The sequence below is a fragment of the Sorex araneus genome, chromosome 6 (assembly GCF_027595985.1).
Source record: "Sorex araneus isolate mSorAra2 chromosome 6, mSorAra2.pri, whole genome shotgun sequence".
In the NCBI taxonomy this organism is placed as follows: domain Eukaryota; kingdom Metazoa; phylum Chordata; class Mammalia; order Eulipotyphla; family Soricidae; genus Sorex; species Sorex araneus.
In genome coordinates this window covers 24,010,277-24,027,300 of record NC_073307.1, presented here as the reverse complement: position 1 = coordinate 24,027,300, position 17,024 = coordinate 24,010,277, and the positions used below count along the sequence as shown (strand labels likewise).

Here is a 17,024-nt window from a genome sequence, read left to right as displayed (position 1 = left end):
CCCTAAGATTTAGCAGCTCTTTCTGCCACAGTGGTGGGTGGGGTCGGGGGGGAGCGGGTGGGGGTGGTGGAAGGGATAGTGGGATCACTGGTGATGGAGAATGGGCACTGGTAGAGGGATGGGTACTCGATCATTGTATGACTGAAATACAAGCACAAAAGTTTGTAAGTATGTAACTGTACCCCACGGTGATTCACTAATAAAAACATTTTTAAAAAGATTTAGCAGCTCTTTCTATAATTTTTTTTAAAAAAAATAACATTACTGTGGACCAGAGAGATAATACAGCAGGTAGGGACTTGTCTTGCAAGTAACTGACTAGGGTTTGATCCCTGGCATCCCACAGAGTCCCCCAAGTCCTGAGCACCATTAGGTGTGGCCCCAAAATAAAAATAAAATTTAAAAAAAATGAATAAAAGGCTATACTCAAACACAGAGGTGGTTCTGCTTTCATCAAGTCACTCTGAACCACAGATTATATGTAGGTGAATGTAAACTCCAGCAATGGTCACCAATGCACTGATTAGGGGGTTAGGCCGCTCTGTACAGACTGAACTTCAGAACAGATGAAGGAACCCTGCCCTGTGAGGTCCACTGGTCCACTGAACCGGACCTTTGTGGTCTTGTGACACAGAAATGCTGATGTCTAGTAATGCTGCCATCCTTCCTGCCCTATGCCAGGACCCCTTCATTCACACCTATGTCTACAGAGCAGCAAACACCAGCTGCCCATGACCGCTTCACTGCATCCTCCCTCCCGACCACTGGCCCATCTATAGCCTGTGACTAACTCATGCAGAGCTGCTGAATCAGTGCATCGGGCTGTGAATATTACCAGAAAGGCTTTCAATTTGGGGGGGAGGGTCACACTCAGTGGCCCTCGGAGGATAACTCAGTCACTCCCCGCATGCTCAGGGGGCCCTTCAGTACAAAGCATCAAAGCCAGGGACCTGCATGCAGTAGGTGTGGGCTCTAACCCTTGAGATACCTGTTTTCAAGTACACCACAAGTAGCTTGCCAGGCTCTGCTATGCAAGATTCTGCCTGGTCACTATCTGAAAATAAAAACTGCAGGCGCACAGCCAGGAGCACCAGCAAGCACTCTGGGGAACAGGGCACACCCTCCTTCCCGAAGGAATGGGACTCTAGCTGCATCGGGGGAGATGGGAGCTTCCCAGGAGGGCCATGCAGGGGTGGGGGATGGGGTGGGGATCAGGACAGAAAGCTGCAGGCACACAGCCCACATCGGAGCCCTGCTACACAGCCACCCCTCAGGCCCCTGCTACAAAGGCAAAACGGGGATGAGGCCACATTCAGGGGTACCTCAGAGAGGGTCACTGGAGTCACCTGGCAGTTTTGCCTAGGGTCTCCCCAACAGTCCCCCCTAAACCACCTCATAGCTCTGCTGCCCCGTCCAGGCCAAGGCAGTGCTGAAGCTCCCTGCTGGCCTGGGGGGGGGGGGGGGAATGTGAGCCCTAGGCCCACACAGCACTCTCACTGTGATGAGAGTGACAGGCAGGCTGAGATGTCACCAGCGTGACTCTCCCAAGCACATCAGCCAGCGCTACCAAGATCCCCGCAGGGACACATATGGGACATGTGGGAGCCACCGGATCCAGCCGGCCCTTCCTCATCTCTTCATAGGCTCAGATTTTCGCTTCCATTTTGTTCTGTTTAAGGGCCACACCTGGCAGTACTCAGGCATCACTCCTGACTCTGCACTCAGGGATTGTCCTGGTGAGTTTGGGGGACCATATAGGGTGCTGGGGGGTCGAACACAGGGTCAGCCATGTGCAAGGCAAAGGTCTGGCTTGCTGTACTATTGCTCTAGCTCCTGCTTCAATTTTTTTAGTACCTTATGCGATCCAAGTATAACAGTGTTGAGATTTTTCAAATCCCATTCACCAGTTGGGCCCTTGGAGCTGAGCAACCCAGAACCAAGGTCGGGCCACAGAAGTGACCCAAGTAGCCAGTGAGGGCAATCAGTCCCCTCTTGCTTTCCCTTGACCTGTGTGCGGTCCCTTTCTTGCCTGCAAGGGGCAAGACAAGAACAGAGGAACCATCAAGATCTCCCCATACCTTACTTTCCAAACCAAGCCTTCCAGAAAAACATTTTCTGGCAAAAAAAAAAAAATCATTTGTATAGTAACAAAATACACAATGATAAGGATGAATTTCTTTCTTATGGAGGAGCATTCTGTCACCAGCAGCCATGGGATACTTTTATTTTCACACTTTCTTTGTATTTATTATTCAAGGAATAACGGGAATGTTAATAACCACAGAAGTCCCTTCCAGCCCTAAAATTCAATTATTCTAAATATGTCAAATAATAAATCAAATATGCCTAAAAGCTCTGTATAAATAAAATAGGAGCAATTTTCACAGTCTAACAAGGGCCAGAATGTACTGGAAGAAACCAAGATGGACCCAACAATCAGATGCTTTGGCTAGGATTTTTGTTTCCAATTTTTAAAGACCTTATGAGATCTTTAAGACACACTCTTAACTTGTGTCCAGATCTTTCAGATTCCTTTCCTAGTAAATAATTTATGACACTAAAGAGCCCAGCTGTGGTTTTCCAGATGATGCCAGAAGTCACTCAGGCAAAATCTTAGTAGGGAGGAAAAGGAAAAAAGCCAAGACTGATTTTTTTTTAATTTCTATTTTTATAAAGTAGTTCACAATATTTGAACCCCAACCCCTGCCCTAAAGCAGAATCGAAATAATTCAGTTTGTGTTGTTTGTTATGAATAAAATGCTGAACGTGATTCCAAAAAATTTCCTTAGAAGAAAGTGTATGAAGATTTTTGTATTTCACCCTGGGCCCATTAAGCCCTTCTATAAGAGATTGCTAACATGTTGAAGGTTGAGCCTTGTGTGCTTATATAAATCTTTCTCTGTTTTTCATTTTCTTCCTGAGGCTTCCTATAAGACCCTCTTGTAGAAGTGTCTCCAGTTCTCAAGAGGAGGTAATTTGGCACAAGAATTTAGTCTCATAAATTTATACAAATTTAGTCTTATAAGACAAAATTCTTGAGCCAAATTACCTCCTCTTGAGAACTGGAGACACTTCTACAAGAGGGTCTTAAAGGAAGCCTCAAGAAGAAAATGGAAAACAGAGGAAGAGGAAAGAGAACCAAAAAATGCCAGAGAGGCTCCCGCCTGCCCTCGACCACCCTGCTCGGGGCCCTGAGTCCATGCAGAGGCCTCGGGAGAAAGTGGGGAACCAAAGCCATCCATGAGCGGAGCCCAGGGATCGGGCTCTGAGGGCCTTGATTACTAGGTTCTCTACGATCTTTACCTCCGAGAATGAAAGAAAGGTAGAGAAAAAGTGAAGATAGGAGCCACAGGGATCCATGGTTGGGGGAAAAGGAGAGTGTGCCTCCCTCTTTGACTTTAAAAAATGCATGTTATTTTTTTATTTGAAAAGCAACATGGCTCTCTCTGTGTTTTTGTGTTCATTTCCTCAGTTTGTGAGGTGAGGAAAGTCATGGTAGCACCCACACACACTCCAGCCCAGGAAACTGTGGCCCCCAAGTGCAATCGCTTTAAACAAACCCACAGTGCTCAGGAAGCCTGAGACAATCTCCGCGTCCATGGGCATCCCACAGAGCAAAGTGCCCACGGCGCATGCCCGAGGGAGGAAGCACCTTCCCAGCGCACTAATGTTGGTATCTGGGGGCACGTGCAGCAGAGCGAGGACCCCCGTGCCTGAGGAAGGGGCTGTCCAGGCTGGCAGCCAGGCAGGGCCAGCGTTCCCTTAATCCGCTTCTCCCTGCATCTCTACTCCCCTGCTAGGGCAGGGAAGAGGGGGAACTGGGGCTGAGCCCCACTGGCTCCCTGCAGTTCTGTCCACACCCCGTGGGAACCTTCCAGGACAGAGCCCAGAGCTTACACAGACATCACACATTTGTCCCTGAGCTCCTGCAATACATCCAAGCTGGAATCCACTTGAGAAGTTCCTCCCAGGCTTCGAGAGGACATCAGATTAGCCAGGGACATAGGGGTCAAGGGGGAGCAGGGCACCCCTGCCGCACTGCACCGGACACAGTGATCCTAGTTACCACCCCATGGTCCCACATAGGCTCCACCACCCGGTTCTCACGGTTATCTTCACAAGCTCTCCACCTGGTGTGGCATTGGGAGGCTTCAGACCAGATCCCTCCTGGTAATGTCCACTGACGCTTCCTAAGCACTTCTGGGCCAGCAGTCCAACCTACAAGGGCTTCAGACCCCTCATCTGATGAACACAGGAGCAGATGACTTCTCTGCCAGGAATCCTGTATTCGATTTGTGGGGAGGTGCAGAGCCCAGACTTACTCCCACTTAGGGATCACTCCTGACAGTCCTCGGGGCATATGTGAGTGGCGGGGAGCAAAGCCAGGTCGGCCACATGCAAAGCAAGTGCTTCAGCCCCTACGCTACCTCTCCAGACCATTAGTTGAGATATACTGTCACTCGCATATAATGACATTTCAGCCCATGAAGACGTGCACAGAAGCGGGGGCGGGGGGGGGGGGGTGAGGGAATCCGGTACACAGCAGGTGAGACTTGTCTCTCAGTCAGGATCCAGAGGGCCCCTCTGTGGACCCCCCATGACATTTCAGAGACTATAGGTGAAAATCAGGGGCCACGGCACAAAACTAGGTGGGTAACTGGTAAGACAAGGGGGCAGGGGCCCCAGAAAGGAAACAGATTGGGAGGGGGACACAGTAAGGAAAATCTGAGTTGGAAACACTGGGTTAGACCGTAGTACCCTGAAAGCTTTCTACTCATGACTTCCTGTTTGCCTGAGAAGGGCCACCCCAGGAGGGTATGGCCAGAAGCACCCCAGAATCATGACAATTTGATTCTGAATTAATGTTCAATTGTTCGGAAGCCCTTGATTGTTCCCAAGTTTTGGGGGACCTTCCTCCCCACCACCCGCCCTGCTGCTTGCTGATCAGTTACATGACCCCCCACCCCGGCTACGGGGTGGTGCTCCCCAGAGTAATAAACTGGGAGTGTTGCCATTTACAGCTCATCAGTCCACTCTCTCATGTCCGCACAGGTGACAAAGATGCTCCCTGCCATGTCTGAAGTGACCTCACGGGAGCCTCTGCTCTCCCGAGGCCCACAGGGTGGAAGGAGTGGCCGTCTGTGAGGCCGCCTGCCTGACTCGGAGGAGGTTTCTCAGAACTGCCATCTGGGGGAGTGACCGCTCTGGAACCGCAGCAGCTCTGCTCACTGTGGACGTGTAAATAAAACGCCACTAAGTCATCACGCTACTCACAGCTTCCTGCACGTGATCCCAAGCTGCCAGCAAGTGAGGATGGGTGATGGGCTTCCCATTATCTGGTGCCAGCCATCTGCCTGCCGTGCCCTGGCCTGCACGGCCCCGCCATCTCCCAGTGGCCCACGCCTCTGCGACCAGGGGGAGCGCGCGCTCAGGAGGCGATGCCTCTGTAATAAGGCGATAATGCAAACAGACACAAGTGCTGCGGAGAGGGAAGGACTGGCAGTTTCAAAGTCAGCCATTAGGGTCCTGTCCTCAGCTCTCAGGGGCTCCCCCAAACATCTGGGTCAGAGGAAAGCTCCTGTTTAACGCTCTCCCTGCCAGGGAAGGAGCCCCCGCAGCAGCCGAGAGAGGTGCCAAGTTCTGAAGGATGCACGCAGGAGCTGCTTCTGCAGTGGAGCTAACTGCTCTCTGAAGGTGGGGGGCTCTGAAATCCTGAGGGGTTCTGTTCTCCAAGAGTTGCCCTGAAGTGTGTCAAGAACTAACTGGGTTGGGGCTGGAGCGATAGCACAGCGGGGAGGGCGTTTGCCTTGCACATGGCCGACCCGGGTTCGATTCCCAGCATCCCATATATTCCCCCATGCACCACCAGGGGTGATTCCTGAGTGAAGAGCCAGGAGTAACCCCAGAGCATCACTGGGTGTGACCCAAAAAAGCAAAAAAAGAAAAACCTAACTGGGTTGATGCGGGGTCCTGAGAGCAGACTCTGATCAGCACAGAACTTCCAGAAAAGCCCTTATCAGGGCACCGGGGCCAGGAGGCCCCCACAGGGAGGCTGGGCTTCAGACATCCTGTTTGTCCCTCTGCACCCTTAAGACTCCTTAAGACTCACCCCAGCCCCTTTCTGCACAGCCAGGCAGAGCCAGGCTTTCTTTCCAGGAGGGGGCCCAGGCCCCAAATGACAGAGTCCAGCCTTGGGGTCTGCAGAGAGGACAGCCGAGTTACCCTTGGGAAGAGCTGGGGCTGTGCCCAGGAGTCGGCTGGGCCTGGAGGGCGGCAGGTGAGGAGGAGCGGGCGCTGGGTGGAGGGGCGGGGGCAGGTAAGAGCCTACGGGCGAGATTGTACAGGGAAGCTCTGCAGGCGGTGCAGACTGCTCTGGGCAATTTCCAATCAGGGCAGGGCAATGCCCACCCCTGACAAGACCCAGGGAAGCAGCGCTTCTGGGAGTGAAACACGGGTAAAAGCTGAGTCTGGAAAGAGGGGGAGAAGAACCGTAATCCTGGGAGATGCCCTGGAGGGGAGTGGCAGGCGTGCAGGGGGAACATTCTGGCTCTGTGTGTACCAGAGCAGGATGGAAGGGCGCGGGGTGTGGAGAGGAGTAATGGGAAGACAAGGGAGAAAATATACAGGGAAAAGCCCCTCTTGAGACTGCTGCCAGTGGGGTTCGGGGGAAGGGCCAGCTCAGGCTCCTCCACAAAACCTCCAGAGGCCTGCATGGGGCTCGTAAACTAGTCTGCAGGGGATATTTTGTGTGTGTGTGTGTGTGTGTGTGTGTGTGTGTGTGTGTGCGTGTGTGTATACGTGTGAGGTGGCACGTATACACAGAGAAGGTGAGGGAGGTCTGGGGGCCCCAGTGAAGGGGTCTCCTGGAAGGTATCTGGGTGTTTTCTGGGGTGGATTTGGGGTTGGGGGGGCGCAGACGACACTGAGTCTCCCCAGTAAGGCCCAACCCCAGGCAGGGGCTGGGGAGAACCAATCTTGTGCTGAGGGTGGCCAGTTCCTGAGGGACAAGGCCTGTTGCGGGGGTCACCCCACTAGCCTGCCTCTCTCCCCACGGGGGCACAAGCAAGGAGACGCCCAACAGCCTGCAGGGGGCCACAGCAGCTGGACCCCCGCCTGTCACTCCCCGCCCCCCACCCCAGGCCCACTCCTGGGCCATCAGCCCCAATCCCACTGTCTGGATTCCCACCTGCAGGCAGAGCCTGGCCCCCTCTGGCCAAGCAAGCATGACGCCAGCAAGCAGGAAGGAAGAAATGCTGAATAAATTATGGGCATCCCCGCCCCACCCCCACCCCACCAACCCGGACCTGGCGTGCTTATTAGCACAGGCGCTCTGCTCTTCGCAGGTACCCCATTTCTCTTAAATCTTTCGCAAGTGAAATCTGCCCGGAGCATAAATCTTCCTCCCGGTAATGTGAACAAGTCCCGAGACCGCAGCGGCAGTTCATTACCGGGCCAGTTTGGGTTCTATTTCTCCCAGAAAATAAATAACCAGTTTAAAGACCGTCAGAAAAACGTTCCACTGATACCCAGCTTAAACATGCTTATTTATTAGGAATGATCCCCTGCTCCTTGCACCTGCGGTGACGGTCGGCCGGCTCCCTCCGAGCCTTTCTCACCAAGGGCAGGAAGGAGGAGGACGAGAGTTTGGCAGCCACTTCTGTGCTGACCAGACCTTCCGGCCGGGCCCATGTGGCTCCCCACTGATGGAGGCCTTGCCAGAAGATTCTCGAAGACAGGGAAGACTGTGTGAGGTGGAAGAGGAGAAAATGCCACGAGAAGAAGTGCTACCACCAGTGTGCCTGGTGGGGTCCCCCCAGCTCCTCCCCACTTGAGGCCAGCAGATTGGTTTCTCTGAAGGGCAGGAGAGCAAACATTTGTGGCTTTGCTAGCCACACGTAGGTCTGTCACATGCTCTTCTCTCCCCATCCACTTGCCCTGAAAATGTAATGGAATATTCTTATGGAAAAAGGGCCCTCCTTTCCCTGCTGGCGGCAATGCTGTCTGGTTTCACCTCTGTGGAAAACAGCATGAAGATTTGTCAACAAGGCAAAAATGGAGCTCCCATATGACCCAGCGATTGTACTTCTTGGCTCCTACTTTCCCCAAACACACACACACACAAATAAAATAAAACTCCAAACACTCAGTCTAAAAGATGTATGCTCACTGCTCATTGGCGTGCTAACTACAATAGCCAGGACACAGAAACCACCCAAATGCCCAACAGCAACTGAATGAATAATGAAGCCACAGGATATAAATGTAACGGAATACTCTGCAGTTATAGGAAAAGATCAAAGTTTTCAGTTTGCCGTACCTAGATGGAACTTCAGGGTATTGTGGTAAGCAAAATGGAGAAGGGCAAATACCAGATGGTCTCACTTGACCATGGTAATACAGAGAGACAAGACAAGTGAATAATAGACAGTACTGAATGATGACAAACTCTTGGTCTTGGGTTACAAAACTGAGATAACAGAGAAAGGGGGCAGGAGGGATGGAGAGGTGAGCTGGAGGGTCTTGGGCATTTTGGTGGTGATGAGGTAAAGTCTCTTAATGAATGGGGAAAAGAAAGAAAGAAAACATTCCAATTCAGCGGTCTCAGCTGAGGTGGTCACCACCCACAGCAACTACCACACGACAGCCGGCACCAAAGGTGTCAGGTGAAAGAGGAGGGAATGTGAGGGGCTGAGATGGCAGCGGCCTGCTGGCGTCCACGCCTTTGGACTCACAGCAAAGGGCAAGGCTGGACAGGATCAGCGCTGAGGCCCCTCAGTCTCTCAGCTCTCAGCCCCACCACTCAGCCCCTGGCCTCAGACGCCCTCAGGGGGGCAACTCTCTCGTCAGCCAAGAGGGAGTCCATGCTGTGGGCCAGAGGGAGGGGAAAGAAATGAGGATGTTGAACATCGACTGAGCTCAAACTAAGGCCTTTACCCCTAGCAGGCCACACGGCTGACATGGACGGATGCTCACTCTGCAGGAATGACTGGGAAGCAACGCCCAGGGAGCGGAAGCCCGTGTACTCCACCCAGCTCCAGAGCCATGCTGAGCGCCCAGAAGGACTCCTCCTCTTTCTACCTTAGCCACAGCAAGCGCACCCCCTTGGGGTATGATGGGGACAGGGGGCAATGGCAGGACGAGGGAGAGACAGCATCATCAAGCTGGGGGTCTGTAGGTCGGACCAGTGAAGGGAGACAAAACAGTGTGGAGTGTGGCCCCTGAGAGGAGGAGGGCGATGGGGAAAGGCAGGGCAGGAAGCCAGGCACCCGCTTTAGCCATGAGGGCGAATCCAGCCTCCAGCGTGAGGACGGTGCTCTGCAGAGAGGAGCGAGAAAGAGCTCGAGGTCGCCTGGGCTGCGCAGTTCCCAGGGGGACAGCAGGGGATGCTGCCTCCCAGGCACGAAAGGGACACAAAGGGTCACCCTGAAGCTTCTACTGGAGAGATCCCAGGTTGACAAAGAAAGGTACATGGCATGAGAGCAAATGGGAAGACTTGGTGGGACGTTCCTCAGGAGGGCCATGGAGACCCTGGTTCTCCTGACCACTGCCTCCAAGGTCACCTTCCTCCACAACCCCACACCTCACACCCCTCCACCCCACACCTCACACCCCTCCCCCCACACCTCACACCCCTCCCCCCACACCTCACACCCCTCCCCCCATACCTCACACCCCTCCACCCCATACCTCACACAACCTTCCACCCCACACCTCACACTCCTCCTCTTGGGATTAATCAACAAGCCAAAGGAATGACACTCTTCACCCACCCCATCCCCCCTCATGTCCAATTCCAAGAATAAGACTTTTCTCAGATGCCCCTAAAAGAGATGGCAAGTGTCTCCAGACAGACGGGAGTGAGGCAAGAAAGCAAATTGCTGTGTGCAATTACCAAGCGAAACAGCCTGTCTTCATGCTGCCACCAGAGTCACGTCCACGGATGCTGGGAGCAGACGAGGGCAATCGCTCCCAGAGCTGCTCACCCGCCGGAGGCAGGGTGGCAACCTACCCCACCAACAGCTGCTGCTGCTTCAAGGTGAGGCTGCAGCACCTCCAAGGGAGCGGGGAAAGACATCGTGCACGTGTGGGAATCACACGCCATCAAACCGAGAAAACGCTATTGCAAGTTCAAGGTGAAGGGGAGTCCCGCTACTGGAGGAAACCCACATGCAAGCAGAAGCTTGTGAAACTGAGCCCCTTGGGTTACTGAGCAAAGGAGAGTGGCCCCCTTTACCTCTGAATGACAGATCGTGACATGAGTTCACTGCTGGGTGCTTCACCCCCTAAGGGAGTTCAGCCCAGCCCCCCTAACCAGCCCCTCGAATTGGCATTGTGATCTTCCCCAAAAGCAGCTGAGGGGTGCAGAGGGAGCTTCTAAAGAAACTTCAGGGCATCATCTGGCTCAAGGTTCACCACTCTGGGAATTTTGGGAGGAAGAGAAATGGCAGCTGTCATTCCATCACCCTAGAGACCTGGGACCCTCAGACCCACCCACTCCCCACCTTTGTCACAGCATTTGATAATATGCCACACCACACCCTGAATGCTACTCAGTGTCTCCCCAAGAGGGTCCTTGTTCCCCAACTTATCACCCAACCTTTTCTTTTACTCCTTCAAAGCTTCAAGGACCTGAAGTGGACGGTCATGAGGACTCAGCCAATGGAGACTGGGGTGGATGGTGGACCTGGAAGCACTCATGGATTCCAGCACTGGCCTCTCCCAAGTTCCTGAGCTGAGCAATCATTTGCTGTCTAGGATACCAGGACTGATTGACCAAGGGAAACTCACTGGACTTGCAGTGAGTTTTACACACACACACACAAACACACACACATACACACACATCTAAAGCAGGTTGTCTGTATGCACTGACGTGCACCATATCTGATGAACATCAAGGTCCTCTGATTGCGCTAGGGCACAAAATACTGAGCCTTCCAGAATGAGGAGAAACTGGACAACATTATGGAATAAGGAGACTGTCGGCTTCAAGGACTTATTTGGGTGATAAGTATGAAAACACGCCCCAGTAGTTTGCCAGTGTCAGCTCCAGGCAGCTGCGGGCATCACAGCTCTGGAGACCAGGGAGACCACAATGGCTTTAAAAAAAAATCTATTTTTTTTTTTTTAGACCATTACAAAGCCATTCATGATTGAATTTCAGTCCGTCAGTATTTTAACACCCATCCCTCCATCAGTGTACATTTCCCAGCACCATATCCCAGGTTCCCTCCCATCAACCCCCAGCCCCCACCCCTTGCCTGCCTCTTTGGCAGATGCTTTTCTTATCTCTGTCTCTGTCTTTGTCTCTCTGTGTCTCTATCTCTGTCTGTCTGTGTCTGTATCTGTCTGTGTCTGTCTGTCTGTCTGTCTCTTCCTCTCTCTCTCTCTCTCTCTCTCTCTCTCTCTCTCTCTCTCTCTCTCTCTCTCTCCCTCTCCCTCTCCCTCTCCCTCTCTCTTTCTCTCTCTCTCCTTTTGGGTATTGTGACTCTTGACCGCGGCACTGCCTGTCACCTGAGGAAAGCATGGCACCTGGCTGTTCCGTTTAGGAAACAAAGGGCACTTTGCTGAGCCTTCAGGTCCAAATGCAGCAGCCCAGGCTTAGTCTAAAGATGGCTGCGAAGCCATTCTAACCACTTAAACGGGAATCTCCCTCAAGTGCATCCTCAGGTGCATTCCCCCCTTAACTTCTCGTATTTTCATAGCCTGTCCAGCCTAATGCCACTTTAGGAGAAGATTCAGAGGGGATGCTGGTGTGCCCTGACGTTCTTCTTTGGGACACGGTGCTCTCCGGCTTCGTGGTCTGAAAACAGGCCCAGAGAAGTAGTGAGAGTCTTTAAAAAAGAAGAAGAAAAGCCTGACATGGAAGCCAGAGGCAAAGGGAGCCAAGGGTTTCTGTTTCCTCCTAAAGAAAAGGCAATTCAGGAGAAAGAAGCAGGAATCTCCCAGCTGGAGAGATGAGACAGCTGAATGGAGAACAACACCACGGAGAGCCGTACACTCGGCTCAGCCGGAACTGGAAATGACATTTGCCTAAATCTTTCTTTAAAACACAGACGAGAAACGGCATGCAAAGAAGAAAACCCATAAAGCATCTTCCTCATCAAAAAAGACACCATAAGGAGAAAGAAAAGACACGTCACACAGCGAGAAAAGATACTTGCATCATGCAAGCCCGACAAATGTCTTGCATCCTGGATACATAAAGAAGAGATACAAATCGGTGAGAGAAAAAAACGGCAGAAACCCCAGTGAAAATTATGGGCAATGCATCTGAACAAGGCACCTCACAGAGCAAGATAATCCGAGGCCAGAACACACCCAAAGAGCTAAAATATTCAGCCTGGGATGTCCCCAGAGTAAGAGAAGAGGAAAGTCTCCTGCTGCTGGTAGGAGGGCAGTACTGGTGAGCAGTGGTCACTTCTGCCAAGTGTCTGACAATCGGAACTGAAGATGACCACACAAGGACTCTGCCCCAAGGAACGGAGCCAACCAAAAATAAGCTCAGGTACAGAGAAAGGCACTCATCATCCTCATCTTCCTCACCTAAGGAAATAGCATCAGTACTCAGATGTTTGGGATAAAGTCAACACCTAAACATCCAGTCCTAATAGCATTACTTTCAAAATACATTTTGGATCCAACCATGGCTCAGAACGCTCTATATCTGAGACACACCATCTCCCTTCTGACCCCCTGGATGCATCCCCTAGCTGGTCTCCCTGTCTCTTGTCTGACCCACAGAAACTACAATGCAGATCACATTCACAACCCTATTGGCTTCCCTTCAGGGGCAGAGAAACGTAGAAGGCCCTTGTCACCCAGCTGCTGGCCACCTCCTAAATTTTCCCTCAAAAGACCCACCCCACTGGAAGAATTCAAAATACCACCAGTCGAGGAAATTCACACTGATGGTGTGTTCACATGGGGAACGCTAGACAGCAATGAAAACAGCCGACTCCTCCCTCTGCACTGCCTAAGGGAGTCTGGACACTGGGAGACTCAAAGGCCAGACGGAGGAGCAGAACAGTGCGTACTCACTCGCATAAACTTAAAACAGAACAAAGTTGACAAAGCTAGTGTGAGATGAAGAGTTAAGGATCCAGGTGAGCACTGGGGAGAAGGGGAGGCGAAGGAGTCAGGCAGGAAGATTAGGCAGAGTGAAGCTCTCAGGCCACTGTCAGCCTCTGATTCTTGACCCAGGGGCTGGTACCTAGGCAAGCTCACTGGAGGCCAAGTTCCTTCGGTTTGCAAACTTTGTAGGAGGCATGCTGCACACACCAAAATAAATAAATAAACAAAACCAAAAACAAATGGGATAAGAAATGATCAAAACTGGAGGAAATGTCTATTTCCATTGCATGTATGTGCTCTAGCTGGGTCACTGTTCAGTGAAGCATAAGAAATAATCCAAGGCAGAAAAAGGGGCTTCCGGGGAATGTTCCCAGGGCCACGGTGCCTTTCTGATACCAGATGTTCAGAATGTACCAGCATCCCCACAGCAGCGTCTGGGAAGAAGGCATGGTGGGTGGGGTCATCTTCCCCACCTCAGTCTTGCCCAAGCTAGGGAACCACTAAGGTATGAGGAAACCCCCTCCCCCAACATCTAGTACAAGGTTAATCCATTTGTTATTTTTTAATTTTCTTGTATTAAATAAAATAAAACTACACACTCTGGCCTGTCCTCTCGTGCCTTTAAGAGCCAGCCCTGCGTTCAGGACGGCCCTCCTAAACAGAAAGGGAGGTTGCTGTGCATCCCGCCAGGTCCCGCTGTGGGAGCTCCACACATTCATTTGTTTTTGACCCCAAACTAGGTTTCCCTACGCAAACGTCCAGGTAAAGACAGGGCTGATTCGTCCCAGATGCCTCGCTCCAGTATCCACGCCCTCAGGCGCGCATCCTCTGTAACAATGTACAGGTCCAAGGAAGAGCCAGTGTGGCAGCGGCAGGTGGGCACGATGCGGGGAGCTCAGGGAGCAAGCTGCGAAAATGTGACTTCTCACAGCCAGCAAAGGGCATGGAGGCAGGATGAAAACCCTAAATTCCCTCACCGGAAAGGGCAGGACTCCCTGTGACTACTAGTCAGTCGGCCTTGACATCAAGGTGTGTTTCCATGGCGACTCCAGGGCCAAGCCCTGGGCCCAAGACACCCAAAGACTGACTCGGCTGGCCGTGCAGCTGGAGGGGCCGCAGCTTGGTGGCTCGCCCCTGCCTGTGGAGCGTGAGGCCACAGGCCAGGCCCCTTGCTACCACCTGCACCACTGGCAATTCTGATGGCCCTGACCCCAGGCTCCACCAAAGACTGTGCCATCTCCCGCACACAGTCCAGTGCAAGCACCACAGCTAGAATCATGTAAGGAGCACAGCAGCCTGGAGCACCCCCTCCCCCACAACCGCCAGGAATACACGTGAGCATTGTACAGAATGCCACCGGAATGACACAAGCGAAAGAATGGAGCTGAGAAGCCAGTGGGTTGAGGGGTAAGTATCCTGGTGCACAGGAGAGCTAGCATAAAGTCCAAAGGGTGCCCAGAGTGGGATGCCAAAGTCACATTTTCCTGTCCCACAAGATCCCACTGTATAGCCCCAAGCCACTGGGGCTTGGGGGTAGGGAGAGTCTGGGGAAGGGGGTGGTCACAGGATTTGACCCATGTAAGCTCACCCTCCTTGTCATCCTAAAACTAGCGCCCAGGAAAGAGCCTTTGCTCTTCAGTGAGGCTTCTCCCCAGGTTTGCATATAGATGCTGGAGACCAGATCCCGCTCTGGGACATCCCCCAGGACCCTCCGATTGCCCCAGCCAGCTCAGCCTGAGAGGATAGTCAGGGCACGCTGGAGCATGTGCAGACCTGAGCCAGCACTGCGTACGGGCCAAGCTGCACCCGCAAAGCATATGGAACTAATGAGGCTTTGGGCTTCAGCGAGTCCCAACTGGACAGATAGAGGCATCTGAGTCAGGGAGGAAGAAGTGACACGTATCCAAAGTAAGTGATGGTAAGCTGGTTGAGGCAAAGGCCAATGTTGAGTGATCTCCAAGGTAGGTGTGCTTGCAACTGTCCTATACAGAATCCCCCCACCCCTGGCTCTGTTTGTGGGCAAGGCAGCGTATGGCAAATGCAAGGGAAAACCCTATGATCTTCCCAGTCATTGGGAGAGTAAAATTAATCAACCCATCAGTAACACAGGGGGTCCTGCGACAGTCAACAGCAGCCCCTTAAGGGAGCCCTTCCCCCTCATCTGAGCACAGATCTAGGAATGTCTCTTAAGAGAGCATCTATCTCTACGACGTAATGGATCGACCCGCCTTTAACAAGATTTCCCTGTGATTTTAATTCCCTACAAGACAGCAACTGAGAAAGAAACAAAGTGGTATCTTAGAACCGGGAAATACACACCTTAACTTTCAAATTCATATCTTCAGATAGGAAAAGGGGTTAGCAATAAGAGGAAATTAAATCCATAAATCCACTGATTTATCACCGCACTAACACACCGCCGGCTCTGTGACAGAGACCTCTGTGTAGGCTGTGTCTCCCCCAGAGTTAGTGCTGCAAAATACAGAGGAAAATCCTGTTTGGGAATAAGAAATAATTCCGTTTTAATCTTGTTTATCTTCTTGGTCTAGTAATCCCCTGTGGCTGCTGCCCATCTGGCAGCTCTCATAAGATAAACCATGGCCACTGTTGTTTAATTCAATTCTGTGGTTAGTTTGTGGCTTGTTTTTTTTTTCAATATATACTCTAGGCCATTGAGTATTGGACTTCGGTTTTTTTTAATAAATGTAATAAACCCACACAAATTTCTGAAAGTTCAAATAATGTGGGCCATTTTTATGAGAGCACACGAAATGCTATCTGCAGGGGAGTCGACAGAGTCCGACAAATTATTCTAATCTCAAGTGGACCGGGAGAAAGAAAACGGATTCACCAAAGCAATGTGCAATTAGCAGTAATATCCGGCGACTCGGTAGCTCATCTCGTCTAACCAACTGAGGATGTGCACTGCGGCTTAATGAGCTCTGACAGTGCCCGTCAGAGCCCCAGATCTCAAGGCGCGCCCGGCATCAGAAGCGGAGGAAACAGCGAAAGGGGGACCAGACACCGGATTTTCAGCCTCGGAAACTGGATTCAGGAAAGGTGTCTCGGGGCTAGAGAATCCCACAGCCCCTCCCTGCTAAAGTCGGTGCCCGGAGAGGACATGATGAAGAGCCCCACCAGGAGAGAGACTGTCCCTCTCACCACACCCAGGGAGCAGAGCTCAGAAGGGGGAGGGGACCTTCCCGGGCTCTCCAGGACTGGTTCAAGCAGAATCTCCAGAACCACCAGAATTAGAGATCCACACTGCCCTCTTCCTCGGCCACCTGGAGTTAACAAGCACTTGAAACATAACATGTGTGACTGAGAAACCAAATGTCTCATTTCATTTTATTTCAGTTAATTTTACCGTAATGGTCATCTGTGCCTATTGGCTTATTTATTAAACTATGTAGCTCTACTGGGAATAGAAGCACTGGAGGGGAAGGAAGGAAGGAAGGAAGGAAGGAAGGAAGGAAGGAAGGAAGGAAGGAAGGAAGGAAGGAAGGAAGGAAGGAAGGAAGGAAGGAAGGAAGGAAGGAAGGAAGGGAGGGAGGGAGGGAGGGAGGGAGGGAGGGAGGGAGGGAGGCAGGGAGGGAGGGAGGAAGGAAGGAAGGAAGGAAGGAAGGAAGGAAGGAAGGAAGGAAGGAAGGAAGGAAGGAAGGAAGGAAGGAAGGAAGGAAGGAAGGAAGGGAGGAAGGGAGGAAGGAAGGAAGGAAGGGAGGAAGGGAGGAAGGAAGGAAGGAAGGGAGGGAGGGAGGGACAGAGGGAGGGAGGGAGGGAGGGAGGGAGGGAAGGAAGGGATGGAGGGGAGGGCAAGCAAGCTTTAGGCTCTATCACCTACGCAGCAGAGGAGACTGAGTCAAGAAAGAAGTAATAATTCCCATAAATCAGTGACGGCAATCTGGGTGAGGCAAAACCCAATGCTGAATGATCTCAAAGGATCTTAAAGA

General features: G+C 52.0%; 1 protein-coding gene and 1 pseudogene across 1 annotated transcript in view; both read right to left on the bottom strand.

Moving 5' to 3' along the window:
- SPOCK1 (SPARC (osteonectin), cwcv and kazal like domains proteoglycan 1) overlaps positions 1 to 17,024 on the bottom strand; it is a 447,720-nt gene that overhangs the window by 250,487 nt on the left and 180,209 nt on the right. The window lies entirely within an intron of this gene.
- On the bottom strand, positions 13,679 to 13,846 carry LOC129406368 (small Cajal body-specific RNA 11; annotated as a pseudogene).